At 48.7% G+C, this 17,959-nt stretch overlaps 1 protein-coding gene across 2 annotated transcripts in view; it reads left to right on the top strand.

Annotated features, from left to right (window-relative positions):
- The window catches only part of LOC147465154 (uncharacterized), an 85,721-nt gene that overhangs the window by 53,075 nt on the left and 14,687 nt on the right, over positions 1–17,959 (top strand). The window lies entirely within an intron of this gene.

Genomic DNA, 17,959 nt, shown 5'->3' with positions numbered 1-17,959 from the left:
CATGCTCTGCAAAGCTCACTTGCATCTGAATTTGGCTTGTCGCCCACCATATCTGGCTCTAGACCAGCTATGGGCTTCTTTCCTTTCTTGTCCTCCTTGTCTTCAGAATCAGCTGGCCTTTTCTTTGTAGGACAATTGTAAGCAATGTGGCTAGGCGCGAGAGAGGGTCTTCCCTTCTTGCGACCCTCTCTGCAGATTCGGACATCTTCCCTTACAGCCATCCCCCGTGGTCTGACGAGCATTGACCTCCGACGCCGCTGGGATTTCTTCGACTACGGGTTCACTCGCTTTCTCGGTGATTCCGCAGCAGACCACGAGGCAGCCTGTTCATGGTCCACGCTTTGTTCCTCGCAGCTAGGGGGGCAGAGGCCTTGGACTCAGCAGTTGGTTTCTCCTTTCCCCTATGTGGTAGGACCGAGACAGAGTGGTCCCTCGACTCAGTGGTGGGATGGTTGCATACACAGGTTCTCGAGTTCTCTCACCACATGGGTGAACTTGGAGTTACAGATTTGCTGCAGACTTTGTGGCCACTGGCCAGGTTTGTAGTGACACCCCCAGATTCAACAGGATGTAGGCACATTGTGGTGTACTTTTTTGCTGATACGCAGTGTTTGCCTTGCTATGTATACATTCATGAGGACTCCTGGACAGAGTAGGTTGCTTTACGCACGGCTTGCTCTACCTGGGCTTGGGCTAGGCACTCATTGCAGTCTCGCCTATCTAGAAGACGCTCGGATGTGGATTACTCCCCATCCAAGCCAGCCTCGAAGATATCCCGACTTGCTGCTGCGGCAGCATCTGTTCTCTCTCGTTCCCCATGAGGATCGTCTCGTGGAACGTGCAGGGACTAGGTGGGCCCCAGTTTCAGCGACAGCGGGGCCGATTGCGTTAGGAGCTTCAGCGCTGCCTTGTGGGATGGAGAGATTGATCTCCTCATGCTTCAGGAGCACCATTTGTCTGAGAGCCGCATTCGGCGTTGTGGTCAGATTTTGCGTGGACGATATGACAACTTTTGGTCAGCTGCTTTTGGACCTGGAGGTATCCACGGTGGGGTATGTATGACTATTGCGGACTCATTGCAGCAGGCCATTGTGGGCAGAGGGATTATTGTGCTAGGCAGGGCTTAGTGGATCACTATGCAGGTTCAGGGTGGCCTTGTGGGCTTCCTGAACATCTATGCGCCCAATGCGGCGAGTGCTCGTGCAGAGTTTTGGTCACAGATTGTTGAGTCTTTGCCACAGGCTGACCATTGGTGTGTAGGAGGGGACTTCAACATGTTGGAGGACCCTTCTGACAGGATTGGAGGCAGCCATGCTACTGTGCATGGAGTGGAGTTAGCAGCTTGGGAGAGGTTTTGTTTGACTTTGAGGGTCTTGGATACATGGCAGCACTCTGGCTTTGTGAGGCCTCCAGAGAGTCTTGCTTTCTCTAGATCCGACCGCAGAGTGGGAGGAGTAAATCTATCGTGGATAGATCGCTTCTACACTAGTGATCACTTCAATGACTTGGGGGGATCAGTGGGCATCCTGGCAGGGACATCCTTCTCGGACCATGCACCCGTGATCCTCACAGTGGCAGACAGGCAGAGGAGTGGGAGCACGATGCTTCGCATCCCAAAGCGGGTCTTGCTGGACTCAGCACTCAGAGAGCGGGTAGAGGCTCTCTAGACACAGGTCATGGACAGCCAGGCTCTTCCCGCAGACCGAGTGGCCTCAGGCTTAGCTCAGCTTAGCCTTTTTTTCTCCAGGAGTCTTTGGCTCGACGGGCTGCAGCGAGAGAGGAGGAGCAGCGTCTCAGATGAGGCATTGCTTCACTACAGAGGATGCAGGAGCAGCATCCAGACAGCCCATGGTTGGAGGAGCAGTTACAGCAGGCTCGACAGGAGCTTGCTTGCACAGAGGAGAGGCGTCCTGAGTTTGCCTTTCACCGACAGGCATCTCAGTGGACTCAGGTGGGTGACAGAGTGACAGGTGCTTTCTTTGAGACAGTGGGACCTCGGCACTTGCATGCCAAGGTCAATCAGTTGAGGAGACCTGATGGGTCAGTCGTTTGTGAGCCCGAGGATATGCGTGCAGTTGCTACTGACTTTACCGTGAGTTACTGTCGGCTGAGCCCCAGTCAGAGCGGCAGGATGCATGCAGGGAGTAGTTTTGGGCACAGATGCCTTGTCTTGTGACAGAGGAGATGCGCCAGAGCTAGAGCTGCCACTTCAGCTTGAGGAGCTGCACACGGCTCTTTGGGCCCTTCCTTGTGGTAGCTGTCCAGGTGAGGATGGGTTGACTCCCAGCTTTTTCTTGGAGTACTGGGACCTGCTTGGCCAAGATCTTTGCAGTGCCTTTCAGTATTTTGCACACAGGAGTGATGCCTGAGAGCATGAGTGAGGGCCTGATTTACCTCATTCCTAAGGAGGGTGGCTCCTTGGATGAGATTCGACAGTGGCGCCCCATCACCATCCTCAACTCAGCCTACAAAATTCTTGCCAAGGCTCTGAGTTTGAGGATTCAGCCACTTTTGGAGAGCCTTATCCATGGGACTCAGACAGGTTTTGTCAAGGAACGCAGTATCCTTGACAACATCTTTACTTTTTGGGAGGCTTCTGCCTTGGCACGGCTCCGTGGGGAGGACCTTGTGATTCTTCTTCTCGATTTTGAGAAGGCATACGACAGAGTTGACTGGGACTTTCTAGAGGGCACTTTACGCAGGATGGGCTTCTCTAATGCTTGGATCAGAGGGGTGTCAGCTTTGTACAGACATGCTCACAGTCAGGTGCTTTTGGCAGGAGGTAGAGGTGAGCGTTTCATGCTCACACGATCGGTCAGACAGGGTTGTCCTCTTGCCCCCTTCCTCTTTCTGTTCTATGCGGAGGCGATGAGCAGATTTTTGGTGTCACAGCAGGTTGGTCTGAGGGGCTTAGCACTCCCTATACGGGGAGATGAGCTTCTGGACGCTGAGTTTGCCGAGGACTTAGCCTTGTACTTAGAGGGCCAGGAGGTCAATCTTCACAGATGTGAGCAGGCTTTAGAGACCTTCTGCTGTGCATCGTGCGCACTGATCAACTGGAGAAAGACAGTGGCTTTCTCGGTTGGCAGTGCTCCTGTGCCAGATTGGATGCCAGGAGAGGGTTTTAGATGGATTCCCCCAGGGACTGCAGTTCGACACTTGGGTTGTCAGGTTGGCCTGGACATGTCCCCCGAGCAGCAGATTGCTCCGCTTCTCCTGTCCATCAGGAGAAAGCTGTTACATTGGAGCTCAGCACGCCTTTCGCTGGCTGGCAGAGTAGTAGTTGCCAATCAGGTTCTGTTGGCGACTATGTGGTACATCACTTTGTGCTGGATCTTCTCGAGTTCTTGTATGAGCCGGGCAGAGAGGCTGATCAGGAACTTCCTTTGGTCAGGTCGTGATACTCAGATTGCCCGAGCCAAGGTGGCTTGGTCGGTCATCACACTTCCTTGTTCTCAGGGAGGGCTTGGGATCATTGATCCAGCACAGCAGAGCAGAGCCCTTCTTGGGAAGTTCGTTGTCAGAGGACTTCTTCCAGGCAAGGAGCCCTGGAAGGAGTTCTTGCTGCAGAGGCTTCGTGCTAGGGTGCCTCAGTCAGGAGGCCCTTGGCAACCTTCGACCAGATGGATCTTTACAAAGATGCGCCGAGTTGGTTTGAGCAGGAGACTGGAGGACCGCTTCGCTGTGAGTTTGCTTCGATCTTGGGAGCTCCTTTGGCGTGGCCTAGAGCAGAGACAGCCGACGTGCATGGAGGAGCGCCTACGATAGCCCCTCGACTGGAACCCCATGGTTAGCACTCAGAGAGGCCACTTTGTTGGGAATCGGCCTCATGTTTCTTGGGGTCCCATGGCAGCAGGTCCAGCGCTCTCTCTAGGTGACTTGCTAGAGTTCACAGGCTTGTCAGAGGAGGTGCAGGGTCTCCAGCTGCAGGGCATGAGAGGGGTGCAGAGCATGTGTCAGGACATCTCAGAGTCAGTTCCGGCTGAGTGGCTCACGCCTCTCGAGCCAGTAGCACCTAGGTGGATGGGAGGCTTCACTCAACTGGAGGTTCTCATTTCAGTCAGAGCCTGCTCAGAGACTGTCCCAGCCCTGTTCTTTGAGCTCCAGGGTGGGGGACGATTACAGCGAGTTGCAGTAGAGGCCCCACAGGTAGCGGAGTGCTGTTTCCAGAGGATTCGAGTTGTGGGCATCTGTGGGAGGACTTGCGTCATTGACCTTGACCCAGCAGCTCTTGAGACTGGACACTGGAGGCTATGGGCTTGGGAGTGTTGTCCACTGGCACGAGTACAATGGGATCCTGGTGAGTGGCTATGGAGGGACCCCTTCTCTTCTGTAGACCGCCCAGGAGTCCCTTTCTTTCAGTACACTGTTCGGCTTGGACGTCATATACTTGCCGCACAGAGAGAGGCCCGCCCCGCTGCAACACGTCATTGGCAGGAGGAGGGCCTCACATTCGATTTCTTGGCAGCCTTTTGGCAGAGGCTGTGGGACTCCAGACAGCCGAGGCGCGTCACTTTGTTTCAGTGGCTGGTTGCACACAGAGCCACAACAGTGGGAAGCTAGCTTGTACATAGTGGTCTCTCGGCCACATGTGCAGCTTGTGACCAGTTGGTGGAGAGTCAGCGGCATTGTCTTTGGGACTGTCCCTCGGCCCAGCAGGTGTGGCTACGAGTTCTTCGGCTGATGCCTGCCGTCTCCACGGCTCGACAGTACACTTGGGGGGCAGCGGCTTGGTCCATCCTCACGGGCCCGGCACTCCAGTTTGAGCTATCTTCCACCAGCAGGATGATAGCGATGCAGGGGGGGCGACCTACACTCCAGCCTGCTACAGAGCTTACTCCACAGGAGTGGTGCAGTGAGAGAGATGAGTGTTGGGAGCTCATCAGTGGCCTGACTCTTTGGCTCATCTGGCGGGCCCGTTGTTTTCGCATCTTTGAGGCCCGCCCTGTACCACCAGCAGAGACTGTTCGTGACTTTTGGCTAGAGCTGATCCATACTCTCAAAGGACAGCTTGAGGGACTACAGGGTAGCTCCGACCGCATGCGAGAGCGCCGCGAGGCTTTCCTTGGACTCTGGTTCCCTGGGCCTTTCTTCACCATAGCCCAGGGGGTGCTCAGATGGCACTACTGTCCACCTGTGTGGCTCTTCCCTCCTCCCATTTCTTGATTTAGCCTCATTGTACATATGTTGCTTTTTTTAACTGGGAGAGTCTCCCCATCATTCTTGTTGTAGCCCTCTCTTGGAGAGGTGGATGTAGCCCTACGGGCAGTTCTCATTAACTAATAGAAGGATCTTTTTCTCGGAAAAAAAAGCAATGTGGCTAGGCTGCTCACACAAGAGGCATTTGTTTTTTGAGCTCAGGACCTTCTTTTGCTCTTCCGACCCGGGAGGAAAACGTCTTTTCTATTTCTTCGCTGGTCCCTTTTCTGATTCAGCCGTAGCTTTGTCTTTCCCTACGTTGGCTAGCTCTTGAGTCACTTTAGGAACCTCCTTGGGAACATACTTCTTCGCTGAATTTTTCTTGGCTGATCCTTCCTTGACGCCAGTATTAAATTCACAATCTTCTCCCTTGAGCAAACCATTGCCAGTGTTTGCTACCTCGGTGAGCTGCGTCAAAGTAGTGACTTTGGTCTTCGTGCAGTACTTTCTCAATCCTTTGGGTAGGCCAATCAGTATTTTTCAATCTGTTCTATCAAAGGCACAAACCTATAGGAAGTTACTGGAAGTAGAGCTTTCCAAAACTTCCGATTGTAGTCATCCAGATTCTTGCAAGTAGCAGCATTAAGTTGGTGCCATTCTGTCATGACGTCTGCTTCAAAGTCATCAGATAACCATGCTGCTACAAAAATCTGCTTAAAATAAATCCATGTGGACGGAGCTTGCCCTTGAAGCAATAAAGTTGTCCACCATTGTCCCGCATTCCCTGTCAAGAAAGTGGCTGCCCCGCGGACCTTTGAAGCCTCTGTAAAGTTTCTCCCTGCATAGGCCTTGTCAAACTGCTGGAGGAATGAGAGAGCCTTCTTCCTGTCATCAAACCCTGTAAAGGTCGTGAATGTCACACCTTTGCCACCTTCTTTGTACGGAGTTGGCCTCTCCAGCGGCGTTAAGTTGTCATATGGAAGTGACTGAAACATGGGAACACTGTTAGGGTTCATCTGTGTTCCGTGACCGCAATTAAGTATAGACGTGGAAATGCCATATTTGGCTCTTGATTTGTAATTCCAGCCATACCAAAATTTGTCGGTGGCATCCCAAATTGGCCCTGAGTGCTTTGAAACCCTAGTAGCATGCCCGTGACACCATACATGGGGTTAGGCATCATCGTTTGAGCACCCCCGAACACTGTTCCTGGCGTGTGAAATTGATTTCCAGGTGCATGACCAGCCATGCTCTGGAATACCGATCCACCTCCAAAATAGCCAGGGTGTACTGAAGGTGGTGGGAAGACTTGTTGCATAGCCTGTAGGTTAGCTATAGGCTGCTGAAAAGTGGCTGGCTGAACTGGTACAACTTCAAAGACTGGCATCTCAGCCACCTGTTCTTGCACCTTAGGCACATGTTGTGGAGACTGCATGTTCTCCGTCAAGTGTACAGGTGTTTCCATTGACTGTGCAATATGAATCACCTGTTCTCGAGCCTTAACAGGCTTACGAATATGATCCAGTGACCCAAATTGCGTAGACGGAAGAGAAGGTTGCAGAAAGGCTAAAAACCTCGGATTCTGCATTACTTGTGTGAACATAGCCACAACAGTAGCCAACTGGGTCCTGAATATATCATCATCCGTCTGTGGTGGTCTTGAAGACTCACCCAGTTCATGTGTCTGTTGACCCTGCGAAGAGGAAACCTCTTCAGTCACATCATCTGGTCTGTCAACCATAATTGCAATTCCCTGTGTCTGGTCTATGATGCCCTGCGTCTTCAAGCCCAAACTGACCAAGGCTCACTTCTATGGGAAAAAGTGATTTAGTCCCGGCAACGGAACCATGAAACCGGCCCGTTTAATCCAAAAAGGGCGGTAGACTTTATTTAATTTGTCGCCCACTTTACCTGTACTTTCAAGACACAACAAAGGGGAGAGGGATATAGGCACAAACAAGGGCGGTAGACTTTACTTCAAACCTTGATTTAGCTTTCACCCATTATTAGTCGTCTATTCTACCTGTACTTTCAAGACACCACAAAGGGGAAAGGGATACAGGCTACTAGAATGCACTTGTATGAGAAGACCGACACCAGATTGGCCCCTAACTTAGGCGCCCCTTTCGGTATTTCTTTACTGTTTAAAAAAGGGAATAAACGCTGTGGTTCCCTACAAGCTGCCCCGCACAAGCTTGGCTGAATTTCAACTGTTCCGGCCCGATTTCGGCAGCATAATTGTACTAGGACCCTTCACAATCAGTATTCCCACGCATTGAATGACTTTCCCGACGCATACGGGCACTTTGCAAAACCTGGCGAGAATCTGCAGCACTCTGAATTCTCTGTTTTCAGCCCCGAAAATGCGCCAGATCACCTGTACAGCGGTCCCCTCGCGTCCCCGTACCTCATGGGGGTATTAGGGTCCGTTTAGGGCCAAAACCCTAAACCTGCAAAAATACACAGCAGGCTGTAATTTACTGTTTTGAGCTCCGTTTCGCGTGCCAGTCGCATCCGTAGCAAGTCCTCGAGCTCCCGCACCTGTAGGGCTACTTGCCCTTTGAATCGGACGAGATTTTTGGCGTGAAACCTCTCCTAATTCACCTGTACCTGCGGGGGATTAGCCGGTAGCTAATCCAGTACCTGTGCAAGAGGCTCTTGCCTCGGCAATCGCGCATGAACCCACACAACTGTACGTTGGTCAATTGAAAAGCCCACTAGAGGGGCATAACATACTGCCATAGGGGAGAGAGAGGGCAGTGCGTAGCGTGCAGGGCATCACTCCTGGCACCGCACTGTACATAAGAGGGAAAGGAAGCACTCCATAGCTATTAACCTGTGACAAAATCTGCAAATGAGCCCCTCCCCCCTTCAAATTCAACGCCACTTCTTCATGCATGAGGAAAGTGCACAGAAATGTGCCACTTGGCACATTTGCAGCCTATTTTCCGTTTCGGGGTTGCTGCCTAAAAATCTCCCAACTGATTGCCCATTTGACTTCACGGCAGAGTAATAAAATGTTCCCCTTGTCATTCCGGAGGTAATGACGCAAACACATTTTCAGGTCCCAAAATAGCAGTTCCCTAAATTTTAGGAGATGCTGCCATTGTAGCTTTTTGGTCATCTGATCCCCTTTGTACACTGCAGCCACACCCAGAATTGAAATGTAGTCCCTGTAGCAAAGGATTCCACTTTGGCTAGTCAATGACCCCACTTTGGCTAACCATAGTCCTTGTCCAACCTTAGTGCTCTCTTGCCCTCAGGCATGGACTCCCTCTGGACAGTTCGACACTAGCTATGCAATGCAGGGCAGTTAGATTTCCCTAGGGGTGTTCTCAAAAAGTGAAAGTAAATAAATAATAAGAAAGAAATCAACAAAAAGGATAGATAGTAGTCACACGCTGGTGACATTGTTGATGAAAGTAACAATCTTCACTTCATCAACAATGACTGGAGCAATCCGGTCTAGGTTGTTCAAGCAGTGTGCCATGCAAAAGCACACTGTCACATGCGGATAGTGGCCCTCTGTAATAGCTACTGCTGCCTATTTGATGCCTCCCCATCTGTGACAAAGGCCACCATGTGTTGCTCACTGATCGATTCTATGGCCGTTGTACACTCTGCAAAGAAGACATTGGTGGACTTGCCACTCTCGGTGGCATCATGAGAGTGCACAAAGTACATCTCTTCACTCGAGTATGCGACGAGACCATGGATAGATCTTTTCCTTGTATCGCTCCACCTGTCGGCAATGAGGGAAACGCCATGTTTTGCCCAAAGATGCTGAATATTGAGTGTTGCTTGCTCCACGATAGCCTTCTCTCAATCAAGGAAAGTGGTTCGGAGAGCCTCTGAAGATGGTGGCGCATAGCCGGTGCCGTACTCTCCTATCCGTTGCACCATGACTTTCGAATACTCTGACCTATCTCGATCAAACATAGAAGAGGTTAGTATCAAAAGGGCGGAAATGACGATAACGGACGAAATGAGAGAGAAGATTGATAAATCATAAAACATACCTCGCCGCAACAAATGGGATATTGTCGTGATAGAAGAATCGGGCCACAGCCGCATCCACCTCTTCCTTCTTCTTTGGTTCCCAAGAGGTGGCAAGGGTTGTTTGGTGACAAATTGGACCCGATGAAGATCCACCTGCACCTAAACCGGGTAGAGATGAAGAAGGGAAAATGAGGGTCTTTGGGTCGATACCTTTGCGTGCGGGCTTGGCTTTATGGTTGAATTGCCGATCGTTTTCCTCGAGCTCCTTCCTCTTCTCGATGTTTACGTTGGTGCAAAATTTCACCTCATGTCTCGACACTCAAAGAAAGTGTGCCTTCACTTTGTCATTTCCCCCTTTCCACGTGTAAGAGCATAGCTTGCATGTCCATACACAAGAACCTCCCGCCGGCGACAAGGTGCCTTTTGGGTGTTGCCCGCATGAACGGAGGGGGTTGTACTAGAGGAAGAGGCCATGGAGTGATGGATGATGAAGACAAAAGAGAATCGCGATAGAGAGCTTGAGAGAGGCTTCAGTTCTTGAGAAGTTGAGAGTCGAGCCTAAGGGAGAGAGAGCTTGAGCCTTGAAGCCTTGAAAGTTGAGAGCAAGAGAGAGCTTGAGAACCTTGAAGGCTCGAGGCTTGAGCGCTTGAGAGCAAGAGAGAGCTTGAGAGCCTTGAAGGCTTGACGCTTGAGAACTTGAGCAATGAGTAGACCTTAGTGCCGAGGGGAGGTTGAAGCTTGAGAGCAAGAGAGAGAGCCTTGAGAAGTTGATTGAACTTGAGAGCAAAAGACTCGAGTGAGCTTGAGAGGAAAGGGTGAGGGGATAACTAGTTATATAGGAAAATTTATGAGGCCTAAAGCCTATGAGGTGTTTTTTAAACCCTTTTAAAAAATGCCCGTTTTTGACCGTTTTCCAAATCTACCCGTTTCTGTCCATTGCAGGCCGTTCCGGACCGTTCCAGTCGTCCGTTCCGGTTTCAAGCTGCCTGTCGGAACAGGCTGTCGGAACGGGGCGTTCCTCCCATTTCCAGTCGGTCGGAACGCCGTTCTGGCATTCCAAGCCTGAATTTGGCTGTTCCCGGGTAACTCTGGTCTTGGCCAAAAGAAGTAACGCTCCACACCTTTCAAGGTGGTGTCGATGCCGCAGTGACTCGTAAAAGATGGACGATGGCACTCAGTCAAAACCTTTTCCCTCAACAGCTGTGTGACGCACAACATCGTTTTCTTCATCAACTAGCCATCCCGTATGGAATATCCCGCTACTACCTCCCCATTCTGTATTCGAGTGAATACATCAAAAAAATCCGGATTTTTGGCATACTGATCAACCATGTCCTCGAAGCTTCTACGATGAATAGCGGAAATAGCCAAGACTAGGGACGTCCAAGACAATGTATTTGCCACCAAGTTTTTCTGTCCTGAACATGGACAATCTGGAAGTGAAACTGTGACAAGATGTTAGCCCATCGCATCTGCTTTTCCGAAAGTTGCTTTTGTGACAAGAAGTAGCGTAAGCTTTGATGATCAGTAAAGACCGTGAAATCGGCTCCGAGTAGGTAATGTCGCCATTGAGTGTCACAAACGGGAGCGCGTAGCAATATAAAATATATTTGGATAAATAGAATTTATCACTTAATATTGGTCTTCCCTTTGGGAGAGGGTGTCATGAGGACGTGGCAACTGCTAACTTTAGTTGCTGGTTTCTTTCCAATGAGTTTTGTTTGATTTTTGAGACCCTCTTTTTGAAGTTGCCAATGGCCGGACATTGTATGGCCAATGTGAACGATAGTTTCACCCACAGAGACATGAAGTTGGTTGGCACTGGAACTCGTAAAGTAAGAGGATGTCTAGGCTCAGTTCAAGATCATGTAGGTCTCTCCGTCGCACTTAGCAAGTTGGTGGATACTAGGAAGTGAAGTCAATAAAGGCACAAAGCCAAGGTGGGATCACCAACGGAAAGTATCCGACAGTTGGGCCACATTGCACTTTTGGATGCGGTTCCAATGAGGATAATGACAAGGGGAACATTTTATTACTTTGCTGCAAAGTCGACTGATGCACTAGTTAAGAGATTTTTAAGCGGGAAGCCCACTGCGGGGAAATTGCATGTATGAGTGCCAAGTGGCACTTTTTGGCCAATTTACCAAGTCTAGGAGAACAGAACTCTTGTTTGACTTTTTGGAGCAGTTTTGGAGGATGATAACTTTGATTTTCAGCCATTTCTCTCCATTTTTGAGCTTCCCATGACTTTACCTAGGACACCTAGGACCAAGGAGCTCATTTTCAACATTGGAAGGCATTAGATGTGTGTTTACAAGGCTGTTTTGCTGCATTTTCACCGATACGCAGGTTTTGGCAGCCATGGAAAACGTCCCCTTTTTGCATGTGTTTTTTCACAAATGCATTATAGATCAAGCGCAGAAGAGGGGACATTTGATTTATGCTGGGGGGATGCTTCATTGAGAACCTGTCACCCACAGGTTAAGAGCTATGGAGTACTTCCTTTCCTCCCTATGTACAGTGTGGTGCTAGGAGTGATGACCTGCACACTACACACTGCTCTCCCCCCCCCCTACGTGCAGTTATGTGATGCCGCACAAGAGGGCTCTTCATTTGACTGATGTACAGTTGTGTATGTTCATGCGCGATTGCCGAGGCAAGAGCCTCTTGCACAGATACTGGATTAGCTAGTGGCTAATCCCCCGCAGGTACAGGGGAATTCGGAGAGGTTTCACGTGAGAAATCTCGTCCGATTCAAAGGGCAAGTAGCCCTAAGGTGCGGGAGCTCGAGGACTTGCTACGGGTGCGACCAGCTCGCGAAACGGAGCCCAAAACAGGAAATTACAGCCTGCTGTGTATTTTAGGGTTTCGGTTCTGAACGGTCCCTAATACCCCCAGGAGGTCCGGGGATGCGAGGGGACTGTTGTAGAGGTGATCTGGTGCATTTTCGGGGCAGAAAACAGAAAATTCAGCATGCTGCAGATTCTCGCCAGGTTTTGTGAAGTGTCCGTATGCGTCCGGAAAGTCATCTATTGTGTGGGGATACTGTCTGAGAAGCGTCCTAGTACAGTTATGCTACTAAAATCGGGCCAGAATAGGTGGATTTCAGCTCTGATTATGCGGGACAGCTTGTAGGAAATCACATGTTTTATTCCCTCTGTTAAAGTATAAAGAATTTCGGGTGAAAGCCAAAGCCTACCGCCCCACGGGCCGGTTTCAAGGTTCCATTGCCGGGATATCAATCATTTTTTCCTTAAGAAAGTGAGCCTCGGTTGTTTTGGGTAAAGACACAGAGTACATGAACACGGGATTACACTATGGCCGACAAAGGGAAGGGCATTATGGAAGAGGGTTCCTCTTCACATGACAGATAGGAAACTCCCCATGTTCGCGCTACCAAAAAGCGTTTTTAGGGTTTACAAGTATGAACTAGATGAGATAGGGAGAGGTCTCACGATGGTAGATTGGCTACTAGATCACCTGCGGGAGTGATGTGGGTCTGCCAAGTGGCACGTTGCTCGCCAATTCTCTGGGGCGATTGCTTGGATTCTTTGACGCATTGATAAATCATCTTGAAATTTGAGCTTACTTGGTCGTGGGTAGTACGCTACAATGTTGTGGAATTATGCTCATTTGCAGAGGCAAGAGCCTTTTGGACACGTAAAATTGAAGGGACAGTTTGCAAGATGCTATGTGGTGAAGTTCAAGAACTATCCACCTATGGATGGAAAGTGGATGGAAGAGCATGAACTGTCAGTCACCAAATCTATTGCAGCTTTACCTTGAGGTCATTGGGTTACAGCCTACTTATGCCCCAATCCAACGTGTGCAAAGGAGGGATAATGATAGAGCTAGCACATCATATATACATATGAATTCAGTGTAATAGATGGATTTGACAAAAGTATGAAGGTCTCATTAAGTCATTTGTATCTATGTGTTAGGACCTTTCTTGCAGATACATGCGATGATAAAAGAGTGCTAACAACATGAGATCATCAGTAGCGTATATTTATGGTATGCAATCGAGGACGTTTGCGATTTCAAGAGGGGGGGGGGGGGGGGGGGGGGCAACTGCTAACCTTAGCTGTTGGTTTCTTTCCAATGATTTTTGTTTAATTTTTGAGACCCTCTTTTTTAAGTTGCAAATGGTCGGACATTGTATGGCCACTGTGAACGGTAGTTTCACCCGCAGACAGGAAGTTGGTCGGCACTGGAACTTGTAAAATAAGAGGATGTCTAGGCTCAGTTGAAGATCATGTAGGTCCCCCCGTCGCACTTAGCAAGTTGGTGGATACTAGGAAGTGAACTCAATAAAGGCACAAAGCCAAGGTGGGATCACCAAAGGAAAGTATCCGACAGTTGGGCCACATTGCACATTTGGATGCGGTCCCAATGAGGATAGATGGTCATATGAACAGTGGGAGTCCAACGGAAGCATCCCCTAAAATTTAGGGAACGGCTATTTTGGACCATGAAATTTGTTCACGTCATTATCTCCGGAATGACAAGGGGAACATTTTATTACTCTGCTGCAAAGTCAACTGATACACGAGTTAAGAGATTTTTAAGCAGGAAGCCCATTGCGGGGAAATTGCATGTATGAGTGTCAAGTGGCACTTTTTGACCAATTTACCAAGTTTGGGAGAACAGAACTCGTAACTGACTTTTTGGAGCAGTCCCTGAGGTTGATAACTCTGATTTTCAGCCATTTCTCTCCATTTTTGAGCTTCCCATGACTTTACCTAGGACCAAGGAGCTCATTTTCAGCATTGAAGGCATCAGATGCGTGTTTACAGGGTTGTTTTTCTACGTTTTCAGCGATACACAGGTTTTGGCAGCCGTAGAAAACTTTCCCTTTTGGCATCTAATTGTTCACAGATGCATTATAGGTCAAGCGCGGAAGAGGGGGCACTCAATTTATGCTGGGGGGATGCTTCATTGAGAACTTGTCTCACAGGTTAAGAGCTATGGAGTGCTTCCTTTGCTCTCTATGTACAGTGTGGCGCTAGGAGTGATGACCTGCACACTACACACTGCTCTCTCTCTCCCCTACGTGCAGTTATGTGATGCCCCACAAGAGGGCTCTTCATTTGACTGATGTACAGCTGTGTGGTTTCATGCTTTTGTGCCGAGGCAAGAGCCGCCTTGAGCAGGAACGTGAGTAACTAATTGCTACTCCAAAGCAGGCACCGGTGAGGGTCATAACCTAACCAAAGAGGTGCGTTTTCAGCGTTGTGTATGCGTTGTTTTTGGATTGTTTTGCAGAAGCATTGGGAACCGTGCCCCATTGTTAGACGACAGTTCGGGGGACTGTTTAGGGCTGAAAAGATGAAAAACCAATAAATACAGCGTGCTGAATTTACTGTTTTTGGGCAGGAATCAAAAAGTTTATGCCAGTGGAAGTGAGTTGCAGCAAGGGAATAGGTTTTGCGCAAGTTTTGGGGCTGTTATCTTACCGAAATTTTACCAGAACAGGTGGTATCTAGCGGGATACCGTTAAAGAATTCCCAGGACTCTTCTTTGTAATTTACCCTTCTAAAGAATAAAGAAATACTGAAAGGGGCTCCAATTTTGGGGCCTATAGGTTGTCGGCGTTTGCTCGGAGCATTCTAGCTTCCGAGCCATGTGTGTGCTTAAGTGTTAATTCTCATCGCATGTTTCCTTTGCACGTTCTCTCTCTGTGTGTCTAAAGTAAAGAATTTTGGGTAAAAGCCAAAGCCTACCGCCCCACGGGTTGTTTCAGAGGGCGTGTGATGCTTTTATAGCTCCTTGGCCACAACAAAGATAGCAGAGCACTGGCTGCCCGCGGAAAGATCGCGGCCGTGTTTTTTTGTTTTGTTTTGTGTTGTTCTGCCAGAAAGAGAGAGAGAGAGAGAGAAAACACTGCCTGATCTATTGCCTTATTTATAAGATGTCTGCCCACTTATTAAGTGGGCGGCCGGCGTATTTTAAAAATACTATGAATATGACCAAAAACTCAATAAAACCTTATAAGTTAAAAACAATGCTTTCATAGCACTTTCCAGGAGTCCTTGGATGCAATCACATGCACAATTACAATGCAGACATAAACTTCCTCGCGGGAAAGCATCTGCTTTTCTGAAAAGCTATCTCGCTTTCTCAGAAAGCATCTATTTTTCCTCAAAGTTTCCTCCGAACCCATCTTCATTCAAGGGCTAGCTTTTCGTTGTGCACATATCTAACACAGTTCGGAATTTCCTCGTGATTATGAATATTCCCTTTCCGATGCACATTGTGATGCATCAGGAATACCTATCACCTAGTCCTTTGCTACCGAACTTACGGTACAATCTTCTTCACGATGCTCTATGTTATCCATCCTATGACGCATCAGAGATGTCCGTTTCCGGATGGTCGAATACTGCTTCCCGATGCTCCCTGTCACCCATCCGATGTGATGCATTAGAAGTACCCTTTCTTGGTGGCCTTGCAGATATTCCTGTTCAGAGTGCTCCCGTCATTACTCTGAATGACGCACTAGGAATTCTCTGTACTTGGATGTCTCTAGTGAAATTCCAATAATTCATTTAGAATTATTTTTCCTTGGTGTTCCAAGCGAGAAAACCCTCTCACTTATAAATCCAACAATTCATTTAGAATTGTTTTCCTATTAGATAAAGCCAATTTAGCAACACCGAGTAAGAGCATGGATCACTGTCAAGAGCTCTTTCTCATAAATTTGTGCTGTCAATTCTGGTCTTGAAAACAATCCGCTTTCATAGGGAATCACATGGCCTTCTTGCATTAAGATTGCTCCCAGACTACAACCACAAGGATCAAAAGATACTTCGGATGCCTTTTCCAAGTCTGGCAAAGTCAACATTGGTCCAATAGTCAGTTTTTCTTTAAGTGTCTGAAAGGTAGTCATCTCTGTCAGTCCCCACGAAAAGGGACTCCTTTCTGAGTTAAGATGTGAAAAGGGGAAGCTACTTTTGCAAACTTTCGAATGAACTGCCGGTAATAAGAACACAAGTCCAAGAAGCTTCTAACTTCATGAACATTCTTCAAATCGGGCCAGTCACGTATAGTCGATGAAACCGGCCCGTTTAATCCAAAAAGGGGCGGTAGACTTTAGACTTAAACCTTATTTGCTTTCACCCATTTAATTTGTCGCCCACTTTACCTGTACTTTCAAGACACAACAAAGGGGAGAGGGATACAGGCTGCGAGATTGCACCTTTATAAGTAGACCGACACCAAATTGGCCCTTAACTTAGGCGCCCCTTTCGGTATTTCTTTATTGTTCAAAAGAGGGAATAAACGCTGTGGTTCCCTACAGGCTGCCCCGCACAAACTTGGCTGAATTTCAACTGTTCCGGCCCGATTTCGGCAGCATAACTGTACTAGGACCCTTCACAGTCAGTATTCCCACGCATTGACTGACTTTCCCGACGCATACGGGCACTTTGCAAAACCTGGCGAGAACTGGAGCACGCTGAATTCTCTGTTTTCAGCCCCGAAAATGCGCCAGATCACCTGTACAGCGGTCCCCTCGCGTCCCCGAACCTCCTGGGGGTATTAGGAACCGTTTAGGGCCAAAACCCTAAACCTGCAAAAATACACAGCAGGCTGTAATTTACTGTTTCGGGCTCCGTTTCGCGTGCCGGTCGCATCCGTAGCAAGTCCTCGAGCTCCCGCACCTGTAGGGCTACTTGCCCTTTGAATCCGACGAGATTTCTGGCGCGAAACCTCTCCGAATTCACCTGTACCTGCGGGGGATTAACCGCTAGCTAATCCAGTACCTGTGCAAGAGGCTCTTGCCTCGGCAATCGCGCATGAACCCACACAACTGTACATTGGTCAATTGAAAAGCCCACTAGAGGGGCATAACATACTGCCATAGGGGAGAGAGAGGGCAGTGCGTAGCGTGCAGGGCATCACTCCTGGCACCGCACTGTACATAGGAGGGAAAGGAAGCACTCCATAGCTCTTCACCTGTGACCAAAATCTGAAAATGAGCCTCTCCCAGCTTAAAATTCAGCGCCACCTTCTCTTGCATGAGGAAAGTGCACCAGAATGTGCCACTTGGCGCATTTACAAGCATTTTCCCGTTTCGGGGTTGCCGCCTAAAAATCTCCCAACCGGTTGCCCATTTGACTTCACGGCAGAGTAAGAAAATGTTTTCCTTGTCATTTCGGAGGTAATGACGCAAACACATTTTTAGGTCCCAAAATAGCAGTTCCCTTAATTTTAGGAGATGCTGCCATTGTATCTTTCTAGGTCATCTGACCCCCTTTGTACACTGTAGCCACACCCAGAACTGAAATGTAGCCTCTGTAGCAAAGGATTCCCGCATGACTAGTCTATTTTGGCAGGCATTGTTTGAAAACTTAGGAAGTAAGCTTGATTTTTCATCAGCTTATCATCCTCAAACAGATGGTCAGAGCGAAATCGCTAATGCCACTGTTTTAGATCTCCTCAAGTGCTATGTTTCGGAACGACAATCCGAATGGGAACAGTACTTACCAATAGTTGAGTTTGCGTATAATAATACCATACATTCCTCAATTGGTAAAGCCCCTTCCGAAATTATTTATGGGAAGGCACTCTTACTCCTATTATGGTGACCAAAGAAAACATCTTCGCCGCAGATGAATTTGTGCGCAATATTGATATTGCCCATCAACAAGTAAAGCAAGCGATTCTTCGTACTCAAGAGCAACAGAAGAGAAAAGCAGACAAGCACAGAAGAAATCTCAATCTTGAAAAAGGACAATATGTCGTGCTTAGGTTTGAGAAAGCTAGATTGAAAAAGCGGGTCGGCAAAGGGAAAGTTGTCAAACTTTCCCATAGATTC

Source organism: Adiantum capillus-veneris, chromosome 1, assembly GCF_014529385.1.
Source record: "Adiantum capillus-veneris isolate H3 chromosome 1, ASM1452938v2, whole genome shotgun sequence".
NCBI lineage: Eukaryota > Viridiplantae > Streptophyta > Polypodiopsida > Polypodiales > Pteridaceae > Adiantum > Adiantum capillus-veneris.
This window is presented reverse-complemented; position numbering and strand designations above follow the sequence as displayed.